This window comes from Lissotriton helveticus, chromosome 6, assembly GCF_964261635.1.
Source record: "Lissotriton helveticus chromosome 6, aLisHel1.1, whole genome shotgun sequence".
In the NCBI taxonomy this organism is placed as follows: Eukaryota; Metazoa; Chordata; class Amphibia; order Caudata; family Salamandridae; genus Lissotriton; species Lissotriton helveticus.
Window position 1 is genome coordinate 953,586,515 of NC_136067.1, and position 19,142 is coordinate 953,605,656.

At 48.1% G+C, this 19,142-nt stretch overlaps 1 long non-coding RNA gene across 1 annotated transcript in view; it reads right to left on the bottom strand.

The window, feature by feature from the left end:
- Positions 1–2,957: 2,957 nt before the first annotated feature.
- LOC144763222 (uncharacterized) overlaps positions 2,958–19,142 on the bottom strand; it is a 43,398-nt gene continuing 27,213 nt past the window's right edge. The window contains exon 2 of the long non-coding RNA XR_013596191.1: positions 2,958–3,197. This is a non-coding gene — a long non-coding RNA (uncharacterized LOC144763222). The remainder of the gene's footprint in view (positions 3,198–19,142) is intronic.

A 19,142-nucleotide genomic window follows, 5' to 3' on the forward strand; every position in this document is an offset into this window, starting at 1 on the left:
GGTAAAGCACTCGCAAACGGGAAGGGGTCCCCAGGGGACCCCTCCCCCATTGTGAATGCAGATGAAAATATTTTTAGGGGACAGGCAGTGGTAGGGGACAGGCAGTGGTCCCAGGGACCACTACCTTCCCTTAAAAAATGAAATGAAAACATTTTTTTTTAAATGCATCCTGTATTCCTTTAAAGAAAACAGGCTGCATTTTAACAAGAAATCTTTATTTAAAAGCAGTCCCAGGCACGGAGGTCTGCTGAGCCCAGCAGGCCACCATACCTGGGAGGGAGAGCCATTCCCAAAAGAGTCACAAATTGCTAGTGCCTCATTAATATGCATGAGGCATGTAATTTGCGAACCATTGGGAATCGCAAACAGTGTCTGAGATACTGTTGTACATTGTGATTTGCGACTCGCAATTTGTCGCAATTTGCGAGTCACAAATCACAATGGTCGTACATCTGGCCCCAAGAATTCAAAGATCCAGAATGGGAGCTCAATCATTTAGCTGCCTCACAACAAAATTGAAGAGTTCTGTCCTCCTTCTTTATCTATACGTCATACAAGTGTTGTGAGTCCCTTTTCGGCATCACATACTCCTCTTGTCTGTGGTCATATCGACCTCCTCGCGCTCGTATTGCTTTTCAGTCCTGGAACAAGGAGAACGTGTATTAGAATTCTGATACTTGTCTAGAGCCTTGATTTTTATGTGACCATGAAATTCATAAAGCATACTCAGAGGACTCCGTGTCGGGAGAACCTCCACAAGGTTTACCTCTCTGTTGTTTAGATGAATCCCATGGTTTTTTAACAAACTGACGGTTCTGCTTACCTTTTTTTCTGTACTAGGTTTGCCAAGATGTGGTTTAGCTGGTCTGATTCCCAAATTATTGTAGCCTAAGGATGTATACAGATCAGCAATAATTATAGGTAGCTGACATTCACGGTTGACCAGCCGGACAAATGTGAGCTTCTGGCGTATAGCCAGTGATGCTGCTTTGCCTTTAATGTTAGACAGAATGGTTGTGGGCACCAAGGGAACATTCCCCATTTGTTTCATCCCCAAATCCAGGCAGCAGCTGCCCCGGATACATTCTGTATTTATTTTAACTCGCCTGGCAAAGCTGACATGGAGGGAGTGCAATGACTGATGGTCTAGACAGCCACAAAGACTGTCTTGCACGTGTTGCATTCATCTATTATGGGAACCATTCGTGAGGTAAGCACACAGTCAATATTCTGTGGTTGTTTTGTAGTCCTGTATTGAGAAACACAGCTTTAATTTGGTTAATCTTTTGGACGATGCAAAATTGAATTTCCTCACGATTAGTGGGAATTTTGCCCATAACTGAAAGAACAATTACAGGACTTGCCTTAGGCAGGTCAGACCGTGCTGTCACAGCCAACAATGTGCGTGAAACATATTGAGTCAAGCACCTATACAATGAAACTAGAGCAATGCACAATGCTTGTATCTGCACAACATTCTGATTAGACACGTTTGGGTAGGGTGTATATCCAGCTAAAGCTGGCCAGATCGACCCATCCTTACTAACGGGCAGCAAGCGTACAGGTGTAGCTATATCTGGGAGGGTGTCTAGGAACCAAGTATGATGTTTGCCATAAGATAAAGGTATTTCTGTGAGGGAATACGGTCTGTATTGTGATGGTGGTAAAGATGGTGTATATGTTTAAAATGTGTTAGTATTTTCATCCACAGATGAAAATTCGACCCAGGAATAAAAGACTTCAAATCGGTAAGCATCATTCAGTTTAAGCACAGCCTGCATTAGTAAGTCCATAATGCGTAAGATGTGCTCGGATAGCAGGTCGGCAATTAACTAGAATGTCGACATAAGTAAAACAGTAAAGGATACAAAGTGCAACACAAAAATGGGTTATCCTTTTAGACTATCAAGCTTGAAAAAACCCAGAATTTGGTGTTTTCTAAAGACTGTGGAAGATTAATCCCCAACATCACACACATCTCTGACGGTAGGTGTAAGGGGTATATGGACACACACAAGTATTACTCAGGAGACCTGCGAATAAGTACCAGACCAAATGGTGATGGTGCCATGTTGCAGGGATTCTGTTTGGGAACGGAACTATGTCTGGGATCACAGAATATTAGTATCTTGGGACTGAGTCACCATACCACATCAGTACCTATGAGCCCCAATCCAGAATAGCTCATAGTACCTTACCTGCCCTCCTAACCTTCCCAGAGTAACAGGTAAGTTGGCACACCATAGCACAAAACTCATATCCGGGTACGGTGGGGCAGTGGACAAATGCATCCACTGTAGGGGCCTGTGTTCGCTCTCATGGTCACAGGTTCTAATCCCGGGGTCCACTCAGACTTTCATCCATCTGAGGTCGATAAAATGAGTACCATTGAGTTGGGTAACAAAATACATCTGTTATTCAGTGCCTTGAGACGTTTGGGTTATACATGCGCTTTATAAATGTACATGTTATGTTAGTCCCCTCAGGGAACCGCGGTAACGGGTCATCACCTGTCTTTCTCTCACTCATGCATGTCCACAATAAACAAAAATGAGACAGGAAAACAGGTTACAATATTTATTTAAACTATTGTTCTTTATTATGAAGCAACTGTGCTGCAACTAGAAAACATACAAAACTTAGGGCCAGATGTAGGTAGCCAAATACTGAGCGCTAACGCTGAAATTTGCAGAATTTCAGCATTTGCGATCACTATTTGGCTGAGAGCAATGTAGGTGAGTTTAAACCTACTAGCAAAATATGGAATCGCAAAATTGCGATTCCTTATTTTGCTCTTATTAATTGCTCTTGCATTTAAGGAATCTTAAATTGCGATTCCTTAAATGCAATCAATGTAAGTGGCACAAATGAAAGTGCACTTTAGCCTTAAAGAATAGAAATTTGCCTAGCCTACGAGAAGGTAAGTTTCAATTCTATTAACGACGCGGAGGCGAGGATTATGCTTTATTCTCTCTTCGCTTTATTCATATTTTATGCACAGCAGCTTTTTTAATAAACCAATAACAACTATATTTCCCATAACACTCGGGAAAAGAAAAACCACAGTCTCTATCAAGTCCTTCTTCACTCTCCATGAAAGGTCATCCCATAAATCATTCTGCCACTTCCTGCACTTCCGCTTTCTTCGCTGGAGGAACTCTCCTATGGTTAGGCACTCTGTTTAGTCTGGTCATTCCCTGAAAGAAAATACATCAATCAGACATAACGTCCAGAACCAAATTGAACAATCAAAGCCAGTAAACAAGGAACATTGTGTATGACACTGCACTGAACAACAGCAGAAAAAACGTCACACTTCAACTCAAAAGGAAAAACAGTTACTTACGACCATTACGGTGAGGGATAGCAACCAACACGCTTGCTGGGCGGGATAATCCTCGCCTCCGCGTCCTTAATAGAATTGAAACTTACCTTCTCGTAGGCTTGGCAAATTTCTATTCTATGTCAGGACCGGAGGTGAGGATTATGCTCCTTCAAAGCTTACTGACCACTACCTTGGCCACATTCAGCAGCAGCTTAAAATAAAATCTCTTGAAGGTCGAATCCGACGACCAATCCGCTGCTCTCATAAGATCCTCCAAACATACACCAAAGTTAAACGCCTTGCAAGCCATCGCACCCCGAGCGGAATGTGCACCAAACGTTCTGGTATTAATACCTGCTTCCTGCATGAACCACCGCCCCCAGCGGGCTATAGTGGGAGAAGACACCGCCTTGAAAGGCTTCTTGAGGGCTATAAGGAGTTGTTGTTCGCCTGGGGGACGAACTTCCTCCGTAGCTTCCTCATAAGCTTTTAAGCACTGTACCACACAAAGTTTAGGAGATTCATCGAAGCAGGATAAGAAATTGTGCGTGTGTTCGATTTTGTGCGTCTGCTCACCGTAAAAGTGACCCCATCTGGGGAAAAAACTCTCGCCGTGATATCGAGAGCACGAACATCAGATACTCTCCGACAAGACTCCAAACACAACAACATGGCTAACTTAGCCGACAATTCTTTCCGGGAGAGAAAATGGTTAGGCTGCCAAGACAACAATAAGTTCAGAACCAGGTTCACATCCCAAAGAACCGAGTACCGGGGCTCTGGCGGTAACGACAACCTGATGCCCCACAAGAGTTTGCACACAAAAGGTTGCTCCCCCAAGGGAGCCCCGTCCACTGGAGCATGACCCGCTGAAATTGCAGAACGAACCTCGTTCACGGACCTATACACCAAGCCCTTCTAAGCTAATTCTGCCAAATAATTCAGAACATGGATTAAATCTGCGACCACGGGATTCACTTCCCGTCGTAAACACCAGCATACCCATCACATCCATGCCGATTAATATCGTTTGGATGTGCTGTCTGCCCAAGCCCGGGACAGCAAGAGTTCAGCGTGTCCCGAAAGGCCCGGCAGTCGCCAACGTTGCCTGTAATCCACCATGCTATGAGCTGCAAGGAGCCCTCCTCCAGCAGACGGTGGGAAGTCCCTTCCGGACTCAACAGGAGATGGTGAGTTGGGAGGAGTCGGATTGGAAAATCCCAAGAAAGTCCCAGAAGAACCGGAAACCAAACTTGAGACCTCCAACATGGGGTTATCAGCACCACAGACACCAACTGTCGGCGAACCTGGGCCGTCACCCTGGTGATCATGGAAAACGGGGGAAAAGCGTACCCCCTCTCCCGGCTACAATCCTGACTGAACGCATCGAACGTTGTCGCCAGAGGATCCGGCCTCCAACTGAAGAACCAGGGAAGCTGCTGATCAAGACGGCACGCAAAGAGGTCGACTGAGAAGGGACCCCATCTCTCTTGCAGGTGGTGGAAAATCTCCGGATCCAGCTTCCAAACACTGGAATCTCGAAGGTAACGGGAGTGCCTGTCCGCCACAAGATTCTCTTATCCTGGGAGATACTCCGCCGTCACCGATATCTGATGTGCTAGACAGAATTCACAAAACTGTTTTGCCATGATCGCCAATGCCTTGGATCGTGTGCCCCCCTAGGTGGTTTATGTATCGTACGGCCGACACATTGTCCATCTTCAACAGGATGGAGGCCTGAACTCGATCTTTGGTCCAGCACTGACCGCAAAAGAGCCGGCCAGAAGTTCCAGACAGTTGATGTGAAGCAGTTGTTCCTGAGGAGACCAACTGCCGCCGGTGGAAAACTCTCCACACCGTGCACCCCAGCCTGCGCGGCTGGCAGCAGATTCTATCACCAAGTCTGGTGCTGAGCCGAAAATTACTCTCCCGTTCCACGCCTCCATGTGGGAAAGCCACCATTCTAGCTCCTCGCGCACCTCTTCCGTCAGGGGGACCACTTGTGAATAAGTGAGACCTTTTCGCAGATGGTGCGCCTTCAGGCGCTGCAGGGCATGGTAGTGCAGCGGCCCCGGGAAGATCGCCTGATCTTGGCTACCTTCCTGGAAGGCAAACTGAGTGTGGCTGAGGTGGAGTCTATCACGAACCCCAGGAAGGTGGCCTTCTGAGTGGGAACCAAGAGGGACTTTTTCTCGTTGATAATGAACCCCAACGACTGGAGAAGCAAACCGCTAACTGCAGATGATCCTGCAACTGCGACGGACTCTCACTCAAGAGAAGCATATCGTCTAAGTAGACGATCAAGCGGACCCTGCGAGTCCGCAAGTATTCCACCACGGGCTTGAGAACCTTGGTGAAGCACCATGGGGCCGAGGAGAGACCGAAGGACAGACAACGGAATTCGTAAGCCTGTCCTCGCCAGAGGAACTGAAGGAAGCGCCTGTGAGGGGGAAAAATCCGAACCATCAGGTACGCGTCTTTCAGATCCAAACGTACCATCCAATCAAGTGGCTGGAGAAAATCCCTGAGCAAATGAATGCCCTCCATCTTGAAATGCCTGTACACCAGCCACTCGTTGAATTCCCGGAGGTTGATCACAGGCCTCCGACCTCCATCGGTCTTGTCCACCAGGAAAATATTGCTGACAAACCCGGATGGGTGAATTTCCGTGTGACACACCGCTCCTTTTCGGAGCAACTCTTGCACCTCTTCGTCGATCAAACTCGCGTCTGACGCGCAGAAAACTATTGGGCGAGGGAGACACTCCTGCCGAGGGAAACCATAAAATTCTATCTGGAAGCCCCTGACTGTCTGCAGTACCCAAGCATCGCCCGTGAGCGCTTCCCAAGTGGGGAAAAAACTCGCCAGCCTGCCCCCAACCTGCAGTCACGCAGCCTGTAAAACACTCACCGTTGGAATTGTTCTCGTTTCCTCTGTAGCCGCGGCCCCGGAACCGTTGACCCCTAGTGGGGTAGAAGTTGGTGAAGCGCTGGTCAGATTGGTATTGTCCGCGCCCGGAGCCTTGCCCCCTACCCTGGGGCTGCTGGTTTTGGGCACGGCCGGGCGGGCAGCTCCGACCCCGTCCGGCCCCGCGGAAAACCTGCGGAGTAAAGACACGTTTAATGTTGGCTTGCGCCTTGTCAAGGGACGTAAACGTAGCTACGAACTGCCCAGGTTCTTTTATAAACGGCTCTCCAAACAGCCCTCCTTGCGCTGAGGCTCCTGCTTCGGACCCAAGCTTTGGGTCGACCTTAATCAATAAGGACCTGCACCTCTCCGTTGAGAGGGCGCAGTTAGTATTACCTACGAAACATATTGCTCGCTGAGCCCAAGCTGACAACACCTCAGGATCAATCAGGGACCCAGAGACGCGGGCCTCCTCCGCCATGTACAGTATCTTGGCGAGGGGACCGGTGAAGTCAAGTAACTTGTCCTGACACGCGCGCCAGGAGCGATCTATCTCCTTCTTGGGATCCTTAATGAACTTGGCTAAGAAGGCCGCCATCTTGCTCTCTATGTCTGGGGTAGTTGACACTTTGCCCTCTAAAGTTGGCCGGGGTCACTCAGCCCTCAGTCTGCTGCGCGCCTCATTCTCCAACGGCTTTCTAAGGCGGGAGGCCAAATGCAAGGCCGCTTTTTCTGCCGGGACCCACTCCGCAGAGCGGGGATGAACAATGTCATCCGGGTCCAACATATCTGCAATCGTCGCCTTGGGAGGGTCCGTGGTGCCCGAAGGCCTCCACGAGCGCGACGAACCAGCTTCATCGTCCGAAGCATCCAGGGAATCCCCTTGCTGCGTCTCCTGAGACGCTGGCGCGGGGTCGTCCCCTCCGGGGGCAGGAGCCTGGGGAAGAACAATGGGGGCAGTATGTTCCAGAAACGCCTGCTTGAGGCATTCAAAAGCATCCGTGTCCACTTCACAGGCGCACTTCTTCTTAGGAGGCGGAGGACCGTGACCGTCGGAGGCTTGACCAGAACCACCCGACGTCCCTGGAGCTGCAGGGGAAGGTTGGCCCACCTTCGCGCAGAGTTGCTCAATTTTGTCAGCTAAACGCTGCTCCATCTGGGTCATGAGATCGGACACCGCCTTGTGAATGGAATCATCCACCTTGGCGTAAAAATGGTCGTCCCATTGTAAATAGGCCAGGGAGTCATGCATTCCTCATAATACTCGTGCTCCATAGCGAGCAAATTCCAAGCACCTGTCTGCACCGTCCTGGGCACTGTGTATACTCTAGCTGTCACACAGTAAGGAACTCTCCACCCGCTTCACGCGGTGAAATATGGGGGCTGAGGGTCTCTCAGGCATGCAAAGTGGCCCAAGGCTCGAATTCACGGGCTAGACAGCCCAAGGACACCCACACTCCCTCAATTCCATGGGAATCCGCCACCTGACAGGGTGTCCGCGGGGCCTATGCAAGGTGTCCCCCTCCAACTGTACCTACCCGACCTCTCTGACAATCGGGCGTGAGCGGGAGGAGATCCCCGGTGCACCGCACCACTACCGACCTGCAGCGCGGGCGTTTACAAAGGGCCAAACAAGGTTACAGACCCAGACGAACTGGGCGATTCTCAGGCGGGCCGGGCGCGGACATGTAAGGGTGACCGGAGCGCGTCTGATTCTCTTCAGCAAAGCTGCCACCGCGCTCCGTGACCCCAGTCGCGTCGCCCCCACAGCGGCCTCTAGCGGTCGGAGGACCGCACCGCACACAAAGCAAACGGGCAGCCGCGTAAGGAGCGCACTAGCGTTCCCGCGGCGAGTAGGGAATCTAGAAAGGGAGGAAACCCCCCCCCAATCAAGAACGCACACAGCAAAAGAACATTCCCCACAACAGTAATCGGAAGTGGGAGGAGAAACATGGCGGCAGCAGGCTGACTGCCGCGGTGCTCCGCTCTGATCCCTTCTATGAGTGGCACGGCTTTTCGTTCGCTTTGCCCGCAAGCACATGTCTTTGGAGAAATGCGGTGTAACTTTGAAAGTTAACGTGGATTTCCACTAGCTAATTCTCATTTACCTGCGAGTTTGTTGACCCGGCTTTTTTTTTTTTTTTTCTGTATCCCCCGGCTCCGCCTTGATGTGCCTGGCCGTTGGCGTGGAGGAGGCAGGCTTGGAGGTTGACGGCAGGGAGCGCTCAGTGAGAGAGCAGCGGACGTCGGGGCTGCTGCGCTGGAGCCAGGCCGCCCTGGAGCTCCGGAGGGCCAGACATATACGGAGTCTCCGTAGAGACTCCCGTACCAGCAGAAGTGCAGACAGCTCGTTCGCTTCCAGCGCCCCAACGGCACCAAGCCTTTCAAATACGGGAGTTCACGCCAGATTGCCTGCTAGAGGATGGCTACAGGACGACGTGGCTGACAGTACAACGGAGGTGAAAGGGAAGGAGGGGGGGTGAGCTGGAAGTATTTGAAATATCCCCTTTGCATGTGAAAGCAGCAGAGTCGCAAAAAGCAAGTCAAAGCCAAAGTAAGGGCTCAGTGAAAGGGCTGGGAAAGGGGAAGTATCCCCGCAAAAAGAGGGGCAAGGGGGGGAGGCGTCCTTAGTGGAGAAGTCCTTAGTTAATGCTTCCGTAGCTGGTTCTGGGGGGTCTTCCTAAGTCCTCTCTCAACTTCCTTTCGACCAAAACCCAGTAAAAACGTCTTCGTACCTCTCGGCAGAGGTGAAGGCTAAGAGGGGAAGAAAGGGCAGTAAGACGGCAAAACCTCCCCCTGCTCCTAGCTCAAAGATTACTCCCTCCCTGCGTTCTTTCTTTAAAGTGGTTCCGCAGGTGTTAGACGTAGGCCAAGATTTCTTGTTGATGGAAAACAATCCTACTGAGTTATCTACGGAAAATAGTGGAATGGCATCTCGGGTGCAAGACCTCCCTAACGGCTCGGCGGAACTAACCTCGGTTGCAGATTCTGCTGCTCAACTGCACCCCGGAGTGAGGGCGGTGGGGGGACCACCAGTTCCAGACTTATCCAGTAGACGGGCGGAAGTTTCAGTATCTGTTCATGAAGTGGATATACCAGGGGCTTTAACAGTTGAAATTGCAGCTTTGTCTTCCTCCCCCTCCCCAGATGACAACGGGGGCGAAGACATCTCAACAACAATAACCCTGGAGAATAGTGAGGGAATGGTAGGGGGGTACATGGGTTCAGAGTCTGTGCAGGCAGTACGGATAGCGCAGGCAATACAGGTACCTCCTGGGCCTTCTTTGGCCCCTAGCTCCACTGATGGTGTTTTTTTAAGCCCAGAAGAAAGTGGAGCGTTGGACACAAGTTCTACCCCCATTTCTGCTGCTTCTCTGCAGCTAATGTTCTCGGCACTATCAGCCGAGATCAAGCGAGGCTTTGAGGAGTCTGCCTCCAATCAGAGAGACATAAGAAGCTTTTGCGAGTCCCTGGATGGAAAAATTGATGGCCTCTCTGCAAGAACTCAAGCTTTAGAAGAGACTGTGGGGCAATTGTCAATGTGTGTTGAGAGCGTTCAGGATGATATCCTGAAGCTAAGGAAAGAAGATGCGGCCCTATCGGAGAGAATGGAGGTTGTGGAGAACAACGCCAGGCGATGTAACATTCGCATCCTGAATGTCCCGGAAGGGAGTGAAGGAACAGACATTAAGGGCTTTATTATATCACTACTAAAAGAGTCTCTCAACCTGCAACACTCCGACGAGGATCTCGCTAAGGATATTCAGCGCATCCACAGGGATCCGTTCAGGCGTAACCTGCAAAGAACCGAGCCGAGGAAAATCCTAGCAAATTTTCACACGTATACACTTAAAGAACAAATTTTGAATCTCGCCTTGAAACAAAAATCTTTAGCAGGCAAGGGATTCACCTTTCAGATTCGCTCGGACCTGTCCAGATTTACTCTTGACAAACAGTGGGAGTTGGGCAGAAGAATGGATGCTTTTCGAAAGTTAGGCGCTACGGTGCAGATGGGTTTTCCTGCATCCCTAAAAATAATGCATAATAACAAAATGCACAACATCCGATCGGTTCAGGCTGCAGATGAACTGTTATTGTCTTTGGGTAGTAGGAAGGGGCCAGCAGATTAAGATAGGCAAGCGGCTTATTTTTCACTGCTAGCAGGTTAATCCTGTTTTAAAAGTCCTCCCTCTTGTATCTCTTATAGAAACAGGCTTAGATCTATGGTATTGCTGGGAAGCAATTTAGAATGAGCTGGGTAAACCCTAAGCCAGGGTATGGTATTATATTATATCAAAATTTTAAGGATGAAATAACAAATCACGTGCACAAAAAAATATATATATATATACAAACTAGGGCGAATTGAACACAAGTAAATAGCAATTAAGAGGCACTTATGGGGGGGTTCGGGTAGAGTAGGGGTACCTTCTTCCGGTATTTCCGGATAGTGAGTACAAGGGTTTCTCATGGGAGGGGAGGTGATTGGGGGGTCACTGGGGGGTGATGGGTTGGGACAAAAAGGGAAAAAAATACTCGTTCTCAATTGAGCTCCAATCAAAGTTTATTTTGAAGGGAATCTACTTCTTATCGGCAGTTAGACAGGGCATCGTTTTAGTGCGGGACACATCCGACAGCATTTTCTGTTACCACCAACTCTCAGTGCCATGAGTAAGCTCAGGATCTTCTCCTGGAATGTAAATGGTCTGCGCACCAAACCTCGAGCAAATAAAATCTTGCAGTACCTTCGTGACGTAGATGCGCGGATCATTATACTCCAGGAGACACATCTAATTGAGGGTGAGATGCTTGAGCTAGTGAAGAAGAATAGGTGGTTAGATACCTCAGTCTCTACCTCCCAATCGCTAAATATAAGGGGTGTGACTATCTTGTTTAAAAAACCCATGAACATGAAAATCATACAGCAAAAGGTGGACACTGGCGGGAGGTGAGCCATTGCAGCGGTTGAGATGGGTGGCATTGTTTTAACATTGGTTGGGTAATATGGGCCGAATCGTGATGACCCTTCGGTACTTGAATCTTTATTTTTACATCTCCTACAATTTCCAGAGCCGGTTATAATAGCTGGCGACTTTAACATCGTTTTAAATCCTTTACTGGATAAGTCCCCAACAAGTAGACAGCAGGTTCTTTCAAAATCTAGAAACTGTCTGCTTGGTTGTATGAGCCAATATGGCTATGTTGATATTTGGAGGGCAAGAGCAGGGCAGGGGCAGGGATTTTCGTTTAGAAATCTCAAATATCGACATCGGTCTAGGATAGACTTTATCTTAGTTAGTCGTGCACTGGTTGACTCCGTTAAGAATGTAAGCTATGCTCCTTCACATCTTTCTGACCACTCTTCCATGACGTTAGACCTTGAGTGGGGGGCTAAGCTTCCCACTAGCATCTGGTCTTTTGATAGATCTTTCCTTACCTCTTCTGAGGACGTGGAGTTCATTCAATCTGAAGCCCGGGAATTCTTCGTAACTAATACTGGTTCAGCATCACCTGGTGTTGTTTGGGACGCCTTTAAGTGCACATTAAGAGGGCTGATAAAAAATAGGACTGTTTACAGAAGAAGGCAGTATATGGAAGAGGTGTCCTCCATCGAAGCCAGTATGATAGCAGTACAGACAGACATTGACGATTGCAGGGTTGATGGTAATCATGATTTATCCCTGAAACACGAAAACTTGCTAGACTTGAAAAATAAATTGTCTTCTGTTCTTGATAAGCATATTCTACAGAGATGGGAGGCTAGCAAACTATCTCACTTTCAATACGGGGAGGGGGCCGGCAGGTTGCTGGCATGGAAAGCAAAATCAGATCGGGCACGAAATATTATTGAGTCGGTTGCAACAGATAGAGGTACCCTTATAAAAGATGCAGATATTAGGGCCACCTTTAAGGATTTCTTCCAGGCAATATACCAGGAGGACCTTAGCGTGACATCTGAAAGTATTACGAGTTGGCTGGAGGACATCTCTCTACCATCTTTGTCAGTTGAACAGAGTAACTTCCTAGACAAAGAAATAACAAAGGTAGAGGTAGAGGCGGCCATACGCGGAGCTAAGGGAGGTAAGGCTGCAGGAACTGACGGCTTGCCGTCTGAAATTTATAAAAACTTGCTATTAGAGGTTGCTCCCGTCCTGGCGACTTTGTTCAATCAGATATTGAGGGAGGGTGAGGTTCCTCCTGCCTCCTAGGACAACGCCTCCATAACACTTATCTTGAAGCCAGGAAAGCCCCCAGCCGACTGTGGCTCGTATCGGCCAATTTCGATATTAAATGCCGACTACAAGATTTTTGCTACAATATTGGCTAAGAGGCTTGGTCAGGTAGCCCCGGATATACTGCATTCTAATCAAAAAGGCTTTGTAAAGGGGAGGCAGATGTATGAGCTTATTTATGATCTTATAGGCGCCATAGATATTGCGACGAAGGAAGATATGCCCCTGTCGGTTCTCACATTGGACGTCACCAAGGCCTTCAACAGGGTGAACTGGCTATACCTGTCGGAGGCCTTGTCGAAATTCAACGTGGGGGATAAGTTCCGCAGAGCAATACATTTGCTATATAGGAGTCCGTCTGCCTCAATACTGGTTAACAGGGGCCTATCCAAGCCATTTCAGGTAACGAGGGGTAAGAGACAGGGTTGCCCCTTGTCTCCCCTGTTATTTGATTTATATATCGAGCCGTTTGCGCAGAAATTAAGAGAAGACACCTTAATTAAACCTTTTATTTATTGCGAATGGGTTAAAAAAGTGGCCCTTTATGCCGATCTTTTCATCAGACATTAATACAGCATTCCCAGCGGCTATAGACTTAGCCCTGGAATTTGGAAGGGTTTCAGGATATGAGGTAAATGCCTCCAAAACCGAGTCGATGTCATGGAATGTTGACTTAAATATGCACAGAGATATATCAAGTGTCAACCTGCGGTACCTGGGGATAAATATAGATGAAGATATAAAATTGATCGGCCCTTTAAACTTTGCTATAGTAGCAGCGCAGTGCCGAAAACAGATGAGAGCTTGGGCGCATCTCCCGCTCACCATCTTGGGGAAGGTAAACCTTGTTAAAATGTCTATATTGCCGAAGGTTTCTTTTTTATTTAATTCAATTCCGTTGTTTTTTGACCCTAATATAATTTCAAAGCTGAAGAGCGAGATTTCCTCATTTATTTGGAATAACAAGAATCCAAGAATTGCTTGGAAAAAGATAAGGCGTCGAAGGGAGAAGGGCGGGTTGGCGGGCCCTGATCTCCAGGCTTATGCGTGGGCCTTTCAGTTATCACACGCACGAATGCTATTGAAAACACCTACGGAGACAGGCATGGGCCTTATGTTTTCCACCTTGCTGAGCTGTGAGGGAGTTGGGCAGGGTAGTTTTTTGTTTAAATTTGGTGACCCTAAATAAAAAAAAAAAATAAAGCTGAAGGTACTACAGGGGATGGCTAATACCTGGTACAGAGTGAGGTTCTCGATTAAACTAGGTTATCATTCTAGTAGAGCTCCAATATGGGATTTACCTGCGCCCCCAGCCTGGTCGGGAGATGCATTAGCATTACCACTTAAAGAGGCTGGAATTGCATCTTGGGGCGACTTGTTTATCGACGGATCTTTGCTTCCATGGAACTATTTGGTCAACAAAGTTGGGCCAAGACTTTCAAGATTTAAATATTTACAAATCTCAAGTTGGGCTCAGTCACTTCATATACAGTTTACACGGAACAGCAGTTTGCCTATAGGGGGATAAAGTGAATTTGAGGCGTGTCTGGTTAATAAACCCCCTGTAAAGAAGGAGATCTCGCTCTGGTATAATATGATCTTAGAGGAAGTAGACGGCAAATTTTGTCTTCCAACAATGTTGTGGGGTGAGTTGATGCCAGGAAAAGACGTGGAAGAACTCTGGGCAACTTCATGTAGGGTGTTGTGGGACTTGGTCAAACCCGCCTGGCTCAGAAGGAACCATTTATTCACAATGCATAGGGCCTACTATTCCCCGCAGAGGCTGTCTAAATTCTCCCTGACAGGTCCGGTCTCTTGTGCAAGATGTGGCTTGGAGGCGGCGGCCGATATACATATGTTTTTCGAATGCCCGCAAATTACCTCCTTCTGGGACTCCATAAGCAACAAACTGTCCTTGATGTTGGATTTTCCCATCTCCATAGATCTGGGTCTTGTCATTTTTGGCCTGAGCGGGAAATCCCGTAGCGCAGCCTCGAACCTGGTGTTTTATTCCATTCTGGCGGCTTGCAGGGAAATTTGCAGGCACTGGAAGGATGCCTTGCCTCCCTCTTTCTATGAATGGCGTTCCTCTATCCTCCAAATCTCGAAACTTGATTTGGCATGCGAAGGGAATCAGGAAAGAGAGCTTTTTGGTATCAGCTGGATTGGTCACGTTGAACCTGTTTTTTTTTTTTTTTCCCCCAGGTCCAATGATTACGCAGACATGGTTCACCTTCTGGTTCTGCTGCAGCATGCAGCGGTGCTTATGGGGCCCCGGTGGGCCGGGCGCTATCGATCAACAAGATAGCCCACATGTCAGAGATTTCTGGCTTGCCAGCAGTTACTGTTGGGATTTGGTCGCCATCCTCCCTATGTTATCCCTTCCAGCCGACGCTGAGGCAGTACAGTGGCACTGCCTGCTTTTCTGCTCTGTGGCAGTTTTGTTTTGATAGATTGGAGCCATGCACGCGAATGAGGATAAAAAAAAAAAGAAAAAGAAAACAGTAATCGGAAGAGAAACCAAATGCACTTATATCTAGCTGCTGAGCAGCGAAGAAAGAGGAAGTGCAGGAAGTGGCAGAATGATTTATGGGATGACCTTTCATGGAGAGTGAAGAAGGACTAGATAGAGACTGTGGTTTTTCTTTTCCCGAGTGTTATGGGAAATGTAGTTGTTATTGGTTTATTAAAAAAGCTTCTGTGCATAAAATATTAATAAAGCAAAGAGAGAATAAAGCATAATCCTCGCCTCCGGTCCTGACATAGAATCGCTAATTACCACCAACTTCAAGTTGGTGGTAATTATCGATTTCCTTTAAAAAAGCACTTTTTTGATTTTTTTAAAGTGCCATGTGGCACACATTCATGCCCTTAGGGCATGTATGTGCGCACATGTGCACACATGCACATTTCAGGGGTGCAACAGGGTATCCTTATGACGCCCTGGCACCCTTGAAAAAGCTGTCGCTATTTGCGATTCTTTAATAGCGAATCGCAAATAGTGAATAGGGAATTCCTAGCCTATAGGAATGAATGGGTAGGTATTCCTTATTAACGACTCTCAATTTGCAATTCCTTATTTAAGGAATATTAAGGAATCGCTAGTATTTTAGCGATTCCTACCTACATTCAATTTTGCGAGTCCTTAATAGTGAATAAGTAAAATTCACTATTAAGGACTCGCAAATTTGATTTTACCTACATCTGGCCATAAGTAATGTAATTAGCATCACTAAAAAATTGTACACAATATAAAGCCCTATCATGGGTACTGGTGTACTTACCTAGGCATAGTCTTACAATAATATAACAAAGATCTCTGGGATGGTACTGAGCTCCATTACTGCCATTTGCCGTTATCTGGTCTCAGATTGCGCACAGCCGGCAACCTCGTCCTGGATGTATTCTACGCTAGAAATTTTTCTCTCTATTTTGAAAAGAGCAAGTCTCAGTTTATATGATAAGAAATGCCATGCTTGAAAACAGCAGCTGGGTCTCTTCTGTTGTGTCTGGGTGTTAGTGTCCGACCACAGAGAAAAACAGGACACAATGTTGTTTAACCTTGTACTAAATATTCAGACTAACTGAAGCAGACATTCGGGAAGCGTGCAACAAAGTAATCCAGCAGCTTCAGAGAGATGGTGAATCTGACCATACGGATGGAGGCAATTGACTCTCTTCCGTTGTCTCATCTCTGCATCATCCTTTCCCAACACTCCCATCACGCCCGATCGCTGAGGGATATGTGACAATATCCGGCGTTGGCCCTCAGTTGTAGACGTTATCTCCCAGCGGGGCTCCCCCCTCCACCTGTTACTTAGTCTGTGAACAAGCCGACGCCATGGACCCTATGGTATACCCATTGTTTGACCCCAATGGGGGGGGGGCTGTTTGCGTTATTATTTTCACTCCTATTGGAAGGTTACATTCTTTGTGTTCTGTGATCCTTCTCCTTATTCTTCCTCTGCAGTTGCCCTAATATGTTCACTTCTGAGACTGTGGCACTTTTCTCTGAGGGGGGTCATACTCTTTTACAACAACTGTCCAATAATTGTGTGGCGTTAAACATCCTTAACCTCAATGTGCGAGGCCTTATTGGACCGTCTAAACGCCTAGCTCTCCTTTCCTACCTTCGGGACTCTAGGTGCCACATATGCATGTTGCAGGAAACGCATCTACTGCAAAGTAATTGGCGGAGGCTCCACTCCCGATGGTTAGACTGCCAGTTTTTCACTTCAGGGGGCTCCAAGAGAGCGGGGTTGGCTGTCTTGTTGGCTACACACTTCACATGAAGGGTTTAGAGTACTTTCCTAGACATCCCAGGTAGACTGTTAGCTCTGAAGATTCTCTTTGTGGGTACCTCCTACACCGTTGCTACGATCTATGTCCCAAACGGAGGATAGGAAACCTTCATTAGAGACTCCCTGAGCCGAATTTGTTGAAGGCATACAAAGGGATATTAGCTAGGGGAGACTGCAATACTGTAATGTACAACCACCTTCGAGCGCAGACCATAGAGCGAAATGTGTCCGAGATAGTACGAGCGGATGGGGTCCTCCTCCACCGAGACGTAGAGATTGCTGAAGCTTTCCGTGCATTCTATGAGTCCCTATATACAGCAGACCCTCTAGTGGACACGGGAGGCCCGCGCCTACCTTGCGCTTGTCCCTCAAGCCAACACAGGGACACTGGTGTTTTCCGCCCTGTATGCAGAGATCACCACTCAAAAAGTTTTAACTGCCATCCGGCACTTACAGCCTGGTAAGGTGCCAGGTCAAGATGGTTACAGAGCTGAATTCTACAAGATCTTCACCCCATATCTCGCCCCCATCATGGCCCGTTTATTTAATACCCTTAGTGACACAATGTGTATGTCCACAATTACGATTCTTCCTAAAATGAGAAAGGACCCTAAACATTGTGCTTCCTACAGCCCAATCTCCCCTTTGAATATCAATGCCAAACTCTTCACCAACATTCCCGCCCCCAGGTCCCTATGTGCAGGGCCTAGAGATCCTGACCAGGCAGGGTTTATCCTGGAACGGGGTTGCAGTGACAACACCAAACGTTTGTGCCATCTGGTTGACAAAGTGCAACGCACGCGGACACCCGCAGTCCTCCCGTCAATTGACACCAAAAAAGGCCTTTGATCGGGTGCACTGGCCCTTCTTCCACACAGTGTTGCAGAGGGTGGGATTGGGTGCCCAGTTCCGCAGCTGGGTCGAAGCATGCTATTCTGTCCTTCGGGCGTGGACTCCACACCACCCCAGTTTTGCACACTCCCATCTATAGCTGGCCAAAACTATGGTCTTCTCCTAGCTACCACATGCACAATCCTCATCGCTTGGAAGGCTCATAATCTATCCTGGCTTGGGCGCATAGCAGCCATTAAAATGACACTATTGCCCAAGATTCTTTATGTAATGCAGACTCGTGCCTACATGCCGGTACAAGTGGGCGGCCTGGGAAGTCCAAACCTATGCTGTTATTACCAAGCTGCGCAAATGCGATACATGGCGGAGTGCTCCCGCACCTTGACGGAAAGACATTGGTGTTTTATATACCAGGCCATTGCAGGTATGCATATTAGGAAGCTACCTTGGATTCCGAAAACCTGCAGGCCGCCAAGTGTCTATGTTTCCCCGGTGACCCGGGCCACCGTTGATGTGTGGGACCATGTTCAACTGCAGTGTGGGCTCTCCACACCCATACCACCCCAAAAACCCCTGATAGGTTACCCCGACTTTCCCCCAGCAGCAACGAGGAGGGAATTTCAAGCCTGGCAAGACGCCAACTGTAAGTGTATATGGGACCTGTTCGATCCGGGTGGTCTTATGAGCTTTCCTGCGCTTCAGGAATCCTATGGTCTACCTTAGACAACAAAGTGGCAGTACTTAGCAGTAGCCCACTGGGAGTCACAACCATGGATTCGACCGCATGCTAGTAGAATCCTGATGCCCTTTGAGAAATGGCTTCTCACAAAGCATTCAGATAAGAAAATACTCTGACATTTAAACTTTTTAAATACATTGCACGCACCTCTGCAATCACCAGGGCGGGACAAATGGGCAAGGGAATGAGTGAGGTCCTTCACAGACAGGGAATGAAGTGACATACTACACTACTACCGAACTTCCACTTTAAACACCGCCAGCAAGGAAATGTTCCTGAAAATCGCCCATTACTCGTACCTCACACCAGCTAAAATGGTTGTTTGGAACGCCAACAGGGGGGACCGTTGCTGGCGGGACGGTGGATAGAAAGGCACACTCACTTACCTGGTCTGGCACTGTCCCAAGCTTCAGACCTTCTGGATGTGCTAGAAGCCATAAACGCCATTTATAAGACAGACATTCCATGGTTCCCTAGCTATATAATACTAGGCCTCCCAAACCCTCTCACCTACCCGTTACGGTTGCCTAGAGGTAGAGCTAGCTCCCTTGCCCTTGGAGCGGCTAAACACCTCCTTCTTAGTAAATGGAACGCCACCCTCATTCCATCGCACCTGGATTGGTTACACAAATTGTGGGACATAATACACATGAAGAAATTAACTGCAGTAGCAAAGCAGTGCCTTCCCCTCTTTGACAAAATGTGGTAGCCTGCCCTGACTTACCTCTCTACTGTATTTCGGGAATTGCCTTGCCCTTGCTACCTTCTCGTCCCGCATTTAATAC